Source organism: Aphelocoma coerulescens, chromosome 2, assembly GCF_041296385.1.
Source record: "Aphelocoma coerulescens isolate FSJ_1873_10779 chromosome 2, UR_Acoe_1.0, whole genome shotgun sequence".
Lineage (NCBI taxonomy): Eukaryota > Metazoa > Chordata > Aves > Passeriformes > Corvidae > Aphelocoma > Aphelocoma coerulescens.
The window spans coordinates 114,694,786-114,706,171 of NC_091015.1; positions in this window are offsets into that span (position 1 = coordinate 114,694,786).

Here is an 11,386-nt window from a genome sequence, read left to right on the forward strand (position 1 = left end):
AATGTTAGGTGTCTTGGAAAGAAACAGCCATAAACCTGACTGTTGAGTAACTTACATACAGCAAAGCTCATTTTTTACTACATACACAAGAAAACATCTTTTGTTTCAGACCACGTTTGTCACTATGAACAGCTCTGAGGGATACAGATACGGGATTTGGGGTTCACAGCACATCTTCAGGTTTTCTGAATAAAATCATGGCTGGAGATGCCCAATGAGTAATGACGGTGTTGGCTTGCAAAGGAGAGTGTGGTCAGAGCAGCTGTGTCAGGACAAAGGGTATAGTTCAACAGAAACCAAGTATTTTTCATAAGTGAGATGTAGGCAAACAAACCAGTATTGCTGCTCAGCTATTGCATCCCAGTTGCTTTAAGGGCTACAGCCTGGGGCAAGGAGCAGGGAGGGATTAGAAAGGACACTTCCTAAAAAGAAAGAAAAACCTGAAACAAACTGTGAAGAGAAAGCAAGACACAGGATAACAAAAGTATCTTTGCTCAGTGCTCTGCCAATTCACTCCTGCTTCACTCACAGAAAGAGGTGAAATGCAGTCATTAAGCCTTCCATCGCCACCATCAGAAGCTGTGGAGTTGACCAGTTCCTGAATTTTCCTAGTGACTCAGGAGATCCCTGATGGATGAGTTCTGTTTTCAGGAAGTATGCCCTAAATTACAAGGTACTCCAAGAGCAGTAGCCACAGCCTGTGAAGCAGCCTCCCTTCCTCACAAAGTGGTGAGAATGGATGAGTTCAGGCAATTTATTGCAAAATTCTGCAAGATTCTACTTGGCATAATTTACTCAGTCCTGACCCAACAGGGAAGGACAGGTAATAAAAACCGGCACCACTCATTCTGGTTCACTCAGTTCATTAATTTTCTGTACCTTTTTCCACTTTCTATAGGTATTTTTGTCCTTTCAGTCTTCTCCTCTAGTGCAATCACTTTGGATTTTTTTCACTGCCATTTGCTACCAGCAATAAATAATAATAAGGAGCTCCACTTTTGAATCAGGCAGAGACGAACACAGCTTTGAGGAATCATACCATGGGTGCCCTTAATAGCCAAGGCAGAAGTGCTATTGGCCTGAGCAATTATTTATCAGACACCCTCTGATCATCCACCTTCTTCACAAGTCTGTTCCAGGGTATAGGACCAGTCTGTGGGATGGATTCTAGCTAAGGTAGTACCAAGCCCTGAGGATAGAAATTAATTCCTGCGTGTCATCCAGTAATGGGAACTGCCCATGATCACCACCTCAAAGCAGGCAGACATCCTTTCCCATGGGAACTGCAGTGCTCCTTGTCTGCTGCGATTTTCAAGACAGTCTGTTGGAAAATGAGAAAGCAAGCTGCACAGAGTAGTGCTGTCTTCAAATAAATAAATGAAAAAAGCTGGGAGAAAAAAAGTTTACACTTGGGGATATTGGGCATTAGATCTCCTAGATTAACACATAGCAAAAAAAAAAAAAAAAAAAAACAAACAAAAAAACAACAGGATCAGACGTATATACTTTCATCCAAAGGACAGATGCTTGCTGGACAAACACATGCATTATGAATTTCTTTAAATAACTTTCCAGCTACTGGACCACTTTGCTCTTAGCACCAAGCAAAGACCAAAAAAAAAAAAAAAAAATCTAAACTATTTATGGGCATCAGATTTATTAAGTGCCCGATATGAGACCCCACCTGCATCTGGAGTGCTGCATCCAGCACTGGAGTCCTCAGCACAAGAAAGACATGGACTTGTTAGAGCAGGTCCAGATGAGAGCCATGAAGATGATTAGAGGGCTGGAGCACTTGTCCTATGAGGAAAGGCTGAGAGATTTGGCACTGTTGACTTCAGAGGAGACTCCAGGGACACTTTATTACTGCCTTTCAATACTTAAAAGAGGTCTATAAGAAAGATGGGGACACACTGTTTAGCAAGACCTGCTGCAATAGAACAAGGAGCAATGGCTTTAAACTGAAGGACGGTCGATTTAGACTGGATATTAGGAAGAAATTCTTTACTGTGAAGGTGGTGAGGCAGTGGAATAGGTTACGCAGAGAAGCTGTGGATGCTCCATTCCTGCAGGTGTTCAAGGCCGGGTTGGATGGGGCTTTGAGCAACCTGGAAGCAGATGATCTTTAAGGTCCCTTCCAAACCAAGCCATTCTAAGATTCTCTAAGGGATTGCTGGAAACAACCGCATCTTCCAGCAAACACTACAAACAATAGTTTCAACACTACAAACAAGAGACACCCAAGCCCCCAGACACTCCACCGCTTTCCGGGAGGCGGCAGCGGGACACGGAGGAGGCCCGGCCCGGGCTGTCCGGGAGGCGGGAGCGGGACACGGAGGAGGCCCGGCCCGGGCTGTCCGGGAGGCGGGAGCGGGACACGGAGGAGGCCCGGCCCGGGCTGTCCGGGAGGCGGGAGCGGGCCCGGGATCCGCCCGGGAGCGGCGCGGGCCGGGGGCACAGCGCCATCTGGCGGCGGGAGCCTGCGGAACGCCGGCTCCCCTCAGCGTCTCCCCGCCAAAATCCAGCGGGAACACAGCGAGGGGAGAGGGGAGGAGGGGACCCAAACCCTGCCAAGCCTTGAGGCTCTCTCCCCTTTATTGAACACAAGCAGCAAAAAACAAAAACAAAAACAAAAACAAAAACAAAAACAAAAAACTTGAATGAGTAACGAAGCCAGCTTCTCTACGGAGACCATGGTTTTAGCGTACAGAAAACAAAACATCCATCTTTTAAAAGACACTTCACAAGTCTTTCCCGAGGGTCAAACTAACACTACAATTTCATTCCACATGATGCTCTCTCCTTACCAGAGCGGCGCACCATCCATGAGAGCAGTGCCGATAAAAGATCAGGAATTACACTCAGACAAATGTGGAGTTACGCTTTCAAAAGCTTGGAAATGCCAAAATGCACCTTTGCTCCTGCAGCCTTCATTGAAGCTCCTCCTGTGTGCCCAGAGCCATATGATCAGGGCAAAAGTTGCTGAACCTATGCACTCAACAATTCACTTCTCCACACTCTGCAAGGAATACAGAGGAAATGATTACATGATCTAAGATGTACCAACCAGTTCTGCATTTATGCATTTTCCACAGAAGGAAAACAGTTACTAAACTGCCAGCCTTGCATTGCCTCAACATATGACCATCTGTCCATGTTCCAAATCTGTCCAGAAACGTATATATAGGTAGCAACTGAAAATTGTAATTTTATATATATATATATATAGCTAATATGAAAGTACTTCATCCAGGGAATTACCAAAATTTTTAATGAGGAGTATCGCATACTCAACTAAAACTAAGAGCTACATAAACTCTCAGATATACTAAATATGGGGGGGGAATTACTGAATTTTGACAGATACACTATAATTTCAAATTTTACATTATTATTGTCTCACCCTGTTATAAAAGCAAGTGCTTTAGTTTCCATTACTCTAACTAGGATTAGGAGATAACTATCCATGTAGAGTGACACAGAAGGGAACATACAGGACTTAGGGGCTATCAGGCATAAGACTGGGAAGGATCTCCTGTAAAAGTAAAAAATCTATATTTAAATTTCTTAAATATAAAATTGCTTTTGCATTTATAGCAGAGACCTGTGCACTTCACAAAAGCAGTAGCAACAGCTCCTGGATGTTGGAAATTTGCCTTGTGTGAGCTTTCTCCTGCTTAAGCCCCATGTTTCTCTTTGAAGGTCTCAACAGTTTCAGAGGCTCAGAGTGCATTTCAGAGGGGTTTGGGATGAGATGGCTCCAATTTGGCAAGAAGAAAGGAAGTGTTTTGCACGCAGCTACCCTCAAAATCAGCAATTTTAAAGTAACTCAAAAATTAGGAGCAGCTGAAGGAAGAAAATGGTTTAGAGGCAACTGAAGCAATTACAAATGTATGATACAATGCCAAGTCCTCTCAAAAGCCAGTCTGCTGTAACCACCGCCCACATACAGGCATCCCAGAAAGATTGGTGTTCACGACTCAGATGTAAATATGAACATACACAGACACAGAATGGTTTTGCATAGCCCCCTTGTCATGCTTGCCCACAGGGCAGCTAATGCTGGTGTGGCTCACCTAATGTGCCCCACTGGGTGGGCAGAGCACCAGAGGACTCTGGTCACACACTGCTGTTCCCTGCTGCTCCCCCTGAGCAGTAGCCAAGGAAATCAGGAGGCCCCTTCCATACACTACTGGTTTACTTTTGATTAGCTGCTTCATTCCTAAGCCTCTACTGCCACAAATGCAACCTCTACACACCTCACAAAATGGACTTAGAAACCCACGATTTATAAAAAACCACTGGTCTTACAAGAAGCTTTGAGCACGATTTTGGCTACTCTGAACAGCAGACTCCTCCCATCTGTTTGCAATAATTGAACCATTAGTGTTTCTGAAATGCCTGAGCAGAGCAGATCGGAGAAGTGAGGATGCACAACATGCAGGATTATACTTTCTTCCAATTATTAGCATTTTTCACCCCATTTCTTAGCAGGTTTCTTGCATCACCCATCCCCACTCCCTGGTAGATCAGTCTCACCTCCACACCCCCTCCATGAGCTTACTCTGGTGACAGCTCTTGCCCGCACTGTGCCTGCCAACCTGCTCCCTTGTAGCCCGCTCATCTCTCATCCCATTGCTGACAAGAGCGAGGCCACCACCGGCAGCTGCCAGGGTGGTTGATCTATGCCCACGCTCACAGCTTGGCAAGGATGCCAGCACTAACTGGTCCAACAGCAGCAAGAAGAACAGGTACTTTTCCAGCTTGCCACGCAGGCTTGTCCAGGCTGGGAGACTCAATTTAAATGTCTTTCATCTGAGCTCTAATTTTCCTTTAATTGGAGGTAGTATCTTATCAAATGTGGCTTGAACTAGATTTCAAATTCACACAGGGAAAGGCAGCATAAAAATGCCTACACATAAATCACATAAATTCTGTCTTTTTGTCTAAGTCAGGTTTTTCCACAAGTATGCTGACCTTCCTTTGCCATTGTAACCTGGTTCCTGTGGAGGCAGGATGAAGAGATTATTTCACCTAATCAGGAAGGCAATCTGTTCTCATTTTCTTGAAGCTGGGATGTGAAATGAGAGGCCCAAGGGCTAAAGTATTTCAAGGTATTCAGTGCAGTCTGAAAGCACGGCAATGAAGCTGAAGGCTGCACTGGAAATCTGAGGTTAGACAATCCTGGGCATGAATAAAATTAAAATCATTTCCTGGCATTCTCCTGTTTACAAGGGCAACCACCATGTTTGATGCTTTACACCCTAAAATTGGAGAGAAATTCCCATTCCTAGAGAAGGCATGGTAGTTTCCAGCATATGTCTGGAGAGAAGGCAGCACATACAGACCTTTCTAACAGTCCAGGTGTCCTGAGATTATAAAGCCATCACAAAGACACTTCTGAAGCAGTCCACCTCACTTTTGTCATGGCCATCTCTTCCTACCATACTCCTATTTTCTACATTGACACCAACCACTCCTGAGGTGTGGGACACGTCTCACATTTATCACTTCAACATTTTAAACTAACCAGATATGATTAAGGCAAGCAGTGAAAAATAGCCACTACATAAGCTCCCATCTTCTAAGAACCACTCACTTCATTATCAAAGCTGTACTCTTAGCACCTCTGATTGCAGTTCCAGAGGGCCGCCTATTTGATCCAAGGTTCAGGTTTTGCTTTCTGCAGACTTTCAAAAACATGGTTCTATACGCTACATAAAGACTTAAAGTAATGCCTCTCAACCATTAAGAAACAGAGCACCATCTTTATAATTCAGGTAATCAATCTAGTCTCATTACTAATATTCCTCAGACCAACCTTCACACCACTGCAACAGTCTACTGCAGTCTGAAAAGCAGTAGTAGCAACATTTACTAATTTTGAGTGAAAAAGCATCAGCAGACTTAACCTCTGAGTCAGATGGTTTCTGGAGCATATTTGCTTGCAGGAGTCAAACATGTTTAGGCTTTAGAAAAAGAAGTGCTTGGCTCTTCTGAAGTAGTCAGAGTAGCTGTCTGTATCATCTGTGTCTGGGCTATCAAAGCAGCAAGGGAAAAATACTTCTCCACTTCCTTGGGCAGAGCAATCGTGGTGGGCTGACCCTGGCTGGACGTCAGATGCCTGCCAAAGCTCCCCTCAGAGAGAAAATACAACTAAAGGCTCATGGGTTAAGATAAAGACAGGTAGAGATCACACCAGTTACCATCATGGGCAAAACAGACTATCTGGGCAAATTACTTTCTTGCCAATCAAATCAGTGTAGGATAATGAAAAAGAAACCCAAATTTTAAAACACCTTCCATCCACCCACCTCTTCTTCTCAGGCTTAATTTTATTTCCAATTTCCTCTTCCTCCAAACAGTGCAGAGGGATGGAGGATGGAGGTTGTGATCAGTTCATCACACGTTGTCTCTGACACTCCTTCCTCAAGGAAGGACTCGCACACTCTTTCCCTGCTCCAGCATGGGGTCCCTCCCATGAGAGACAGTCCTTCACAAACTTCTCTAATACGAGTCCTTCCCACAGGCTGCAGTTCTTCACAAACTGCTCCAACATGGGTCCCTTCCACAGGGTACAGTCCTCCAGCAGACTGCAGCATGGTCACAAGTGTTGCCAGAAAACCTTCAGCATTGGCTCCTCTCTCCCTGGGCCCACAGGTCCTGGCAGGAGCCTGCTCCACTGCCTCTTCAAGCATCCACCTGCTCCAGCGTGGGTGCAGAGGCACAACTGCCTCACCATGGGCTGCACCATGGACTGCAGGGGAGTCTCTGCACTGGTGTCTGGAGCACCTCTTCCCCCTCCTTCTTCACTGACCCTGCTGTCTGCAGGGCTCTTTCTCTCACATATTCTTGCTCTGGCTGCAATATGCTCTTGTGCAGTACCTTTGTCCCCTTCTTAGCCACGTTATCCCAGAGACACTACCACCATCAGTGATGGACTTGGCCTTGGCCAGTATTAGGTCTATCCTGGAGCCAGCTGGCATTGGCTCCATAGGACACCTGGGAAGCTTCTGGCAGCTTCTTACAGGAGCCACCCCTGCAGCCCCCCACTACCAAAACCTTGCCATGGAAACCCAATGCAGCAATATATACCCCCACTAACAGGACAGCTGTGCACATTTAGGACTGTTTGCTTTCTTTTACTTGTAAAGCGCAAACAGCACTGGCTCCACAGAAGTTTTTTGCAACACAGACTGACTTTTATGTTTCAGGACTACAAACACAACACACCCAAATGTTTAGCATATTTTTTCCTTTTTTCCCCCCTTGCCTATCTTTGGCTGAGGTCAGGCATTATAATCCCAGTGAGCACATTCCACTTTTAAACACCTAACAGTTACATTTTCTGTCTGTTCAACACTTGGCTTCAGGAACAAAGCAACAGCTAAGTCTTTAGGAAGCTGCTTTAAAATACTATTACAGATGTCTAAGCAACACAAAGCAGAATTTTTGAAATTCAAAAAACAAACAAAAAATAAAGACTTGGACATGGCTCAAGGAATACTTGATGAGAAACAGGACAGAGTGTGTGCTAGAGAACAGGGGCTGTGCTTAAACTATCCAGTCATTTGCCTCAACACTCGTGCCTCAGTTTCCCCATCTCAAAAGCCAGGATAACCCATCCATGACAAGGCAGATTGAGACACTCAAAAGGACTGCTATTTAATTACTACCCACTGTGAGAAAAGCCTAGATACTGATCCCCAGGAGTAGTCTCTCTAAATTCACCTATGCATGTGAGCCTGCACCAACATTAGTAAAAACTTTCCATAATATCCTGAAATAATTATTCCAAGACTACAGCAATTTGTGAGTTGGTTGATTGTTGGGGCTTTTTTCCCTTGCAGAACTTGGATGATCAGAACTCTTAACTTCCAAAAAAAAAAAAAAAAAAAAGAACAAATCACCACACCTAAACAAAACAACTCACAGTGGTTCTTTTCTTATCAACCAATTCAAAAGGTAATGGTAAGTATTTCAGCCACCATTCAATTACTGTTTCATTTATTTCTAGTGTTTCAGCTCAGACTACTTAGCTGTAATTATGGCTGTCTCACACCTCTGTGCCTGGTTACTACAAACACCTTTTTAAGTCTTCAGAAAAGAAGAGGGAGATCAGCCTTCCACCACTGCCAGCAACAGAGCAGTTGCAGTACAAACAGAGATTCAATACCCTGCTGGCAGTGCTACCAACATTACATAAACTGGCACCAAGTTTTAAATAAAATGGCACTGCAGTGTTGCAGATGCTTATACCAGGATTCAGTAAAAAAATAATTTGTAGGGAATTAAACAATAATTTCATCCAAAGCAGTTGCTAGATCTAGTTCACCACACAAACATATAAACCCTTGTCCCAGCAAACAAGGCACAGACACTGATCTTACCACCACCTGGCAACAATGACAAAACCAGGTAAAAGGTAAGAATCAACTGTTTTGCCTTTGAACAAGACCTCCTTTCTACATGATCATTTGTCACATACAGGACAAATAAATAAGAGGTGACAACATCAGCACTACCTCTGCTTATGCACCCCTGTCAGAATCATCAATTCTTCAATGTACCCAACATGCATTGAAACAGAAAAACACAACAGACCAACTTCAATCAGACACTTGGTACACTATTTGAGTACCCCTGCGAAACACAATCGGACAGGAAATAACCTACTTTATTTTATCATCAGTTTCAGTCCTTCCCACAGGAAGGAGCTCAAACCCTAGTGAAAACTGACTCCTGCATTTAGCTCCCCCTCTTGTCCAATACTCCAATGTGCTACCACTTTAAAGCAACCACAGAAGCTCAGCATCAGCAAAGACAGAAGCTCACTGGCAGCAGTGGCAAGTGCTACACACAGATGAGCCTTCCAGGACATTCCCCACAAAGCCACTCCACAGGCACCAGAGTAGCAGGCGAGGCAGTGAACTATTACCTTCACAGCAATGTGGCTAAAAAGACAAGGTACAGAATTTCAATCCTGCCTGCAAACTCGGAGAGCAGGGCATTTCAGTATTGTAGTAAATATTTATTAGGGTTGCTCTGTAACTGCTTAGCTCTCATTCCAACTTTTGCTACAGATTGAAACAAGCGTTTGCTCCAGCAAGTCAATTCAGACATAAATACCTGGGGACTCCCAACAGGAAAATGATTTGTCAAGATGATTCTTACAAATCTGAAAGATCCATCAGCATCCTCAGTGTTGCCTGGATCAAGGCCCCTGTTCTTCACTCCAACACTGACTCTTCATCCAAGGCAGCCTCTTGCCATTTACCAGCAGAACCTAGAGCAGAGCAGTGACACCACCCATGGGGACAAGATACACCTCTTCACTAGCAGCAGTCCACAGAATGCAGTCAGGAAGAAGTTCCAAAATAAAAAGGACACCGCTACATTTTTAATAGTTTATTAACACTTCAACCTTTCATAACTTTGAAGAAGGCCTGAAAGATAAGTTTTGCTTATTGGCTTTGTCTTTTCCCCTTTGGCAAAATGTCACTTTTCAACTCCTCCCTCCACCCTCCCTCCTCCCAGGAGGATAATGAAGTTCCAAGCTACTGTTTGGTTGCTTCTTTTAAGTAAGTTGGCTTCAAACATAGCAGCAGAAACATGCAAGCCTGGGCAATAGCATTTGTCAACAGATTTTGGAGAATGAGTAGAAATGCACAAATAAGTTGTGCATTGATACAAATAACTTTCTCTTAAATGAACTTTATATATATATATATATATATATATTCTAAGTGGGTTAAATTTGGTGCCCAACATTACTACAGAAGCTGTATCTTCTAGTTAACTAGGTTTATTTTCTTTTTCCCCCTGAACCCCACTACTCTTTTTTAAAGTGCTATATTGATAAAAATTTTAAAATAACTACTTTGATACTGTATACTTGTATTATCTTGCCCTTTTGAGAAACCAGAAGAGCAACCTGCAAGGTGTATTTAACTCAAGCTACGCACTTCCCCTCACATGACTTTATGGGCATCACCGTCTGCTCATATCACCAGGAGCAGGTGGAGAGACTGTATTTCCCTGTGCTTACATACACGAGTAAGCAGGCAGACAAAGCAAGAAGTTTTACCCATTTCAGGAACAAAGACAAACAATTTAATCCATAGTACATAATTCACTGAATACAGCTGATCTCATCCAAAGAGACTCCTGAGAGCAAAATAGTTTTAGCATTACATTTTATATACAGCTATGAAGGGATTACGGGAAACCAAGACAGTCTCCTTAGACCATTACTGAGAACTCTGGTTACGAGAGCACTGTACTTTCACCTTGAAAACATTACTTAAACCATGACCAAAGTTTTACCACCAACTGTTTTCTTATTTATGAAAAAGTTATTTCATTCCGATTTTATCATTTTTACCATATTTCTGCTGCCAGATATCAAAACCTGAGTCAGCTGCATTGAGCAATGACTTGTTTTTCTGCTTTAAAGTCCTCTAAGTGCTAGCACCTTTGAAAACCTCCGTACACCATGCTGTAAACATTTTAAGATCTTCCAGAGGGTTTTGTTTGGTTTTTCTCCCTTCAACGCAGGAATGACTGCTCTGTCTGAAGCAAACTACATCCTGCACAATATTGCTTTCATTATTTTCCACGTAATCAGTTTGGAACAGGCTATGAAAGTTTGATGTGGCAATGTTCTGTTAGAGAAAAAAAAAATCAGGAGAAATACACCATTCTGAACCAGCGGAACCAAAGTAATCAAAACCTTAACATAGTTTTTTCCAGTCACTGGGATGGAAGGAGACTTGAATGCAGACACTGGAACAAGTAATTGGAAACAGTGCTTGCATGCTTAAGTGAAAAGATAAGCAATATTTGCATTTTCTCCATCATCTTCCTTGTACATGTGCAAGATTTCATAAAAAACTTTACCACAGAGAGCTATGACAGAACATGATGTAATTTTTTTTTAAAAAAAGCACTAGAAATCAAAGGCAACCAAGATAATGTACATCTTTCCCAGAACATTTTTCTCAGCTACATAAGGTGTGCATATACCAAGGTCTAACACACTTAGCTGCACCACATCAAGTCAAGCTGTCCAAGAGCATACACAATTTTGCTTACAGGAGTATACTTCTTCCACAATTTTTCAAGTTTACAAGTAATTCCCTGTATTGGATTATGCTTACTCAGAAGTAGAGATAATATTTTGTTTCAATACTACTGTTTGTTTTTATGACATATTCAGAGATGAGGCAAGACATAAGATTAAGTGCAGGGAAGCATTTCAGACCCCAAAAATGCATTTTTTAAAACTTAGCTATACATGGTTAAAACAGGTAGATCTGCCAAGAGTTGCATAAAATGATTATTATTTCCCAAAGGTGAGCAACTGAGCAAAAGGTGAGCAACTCAG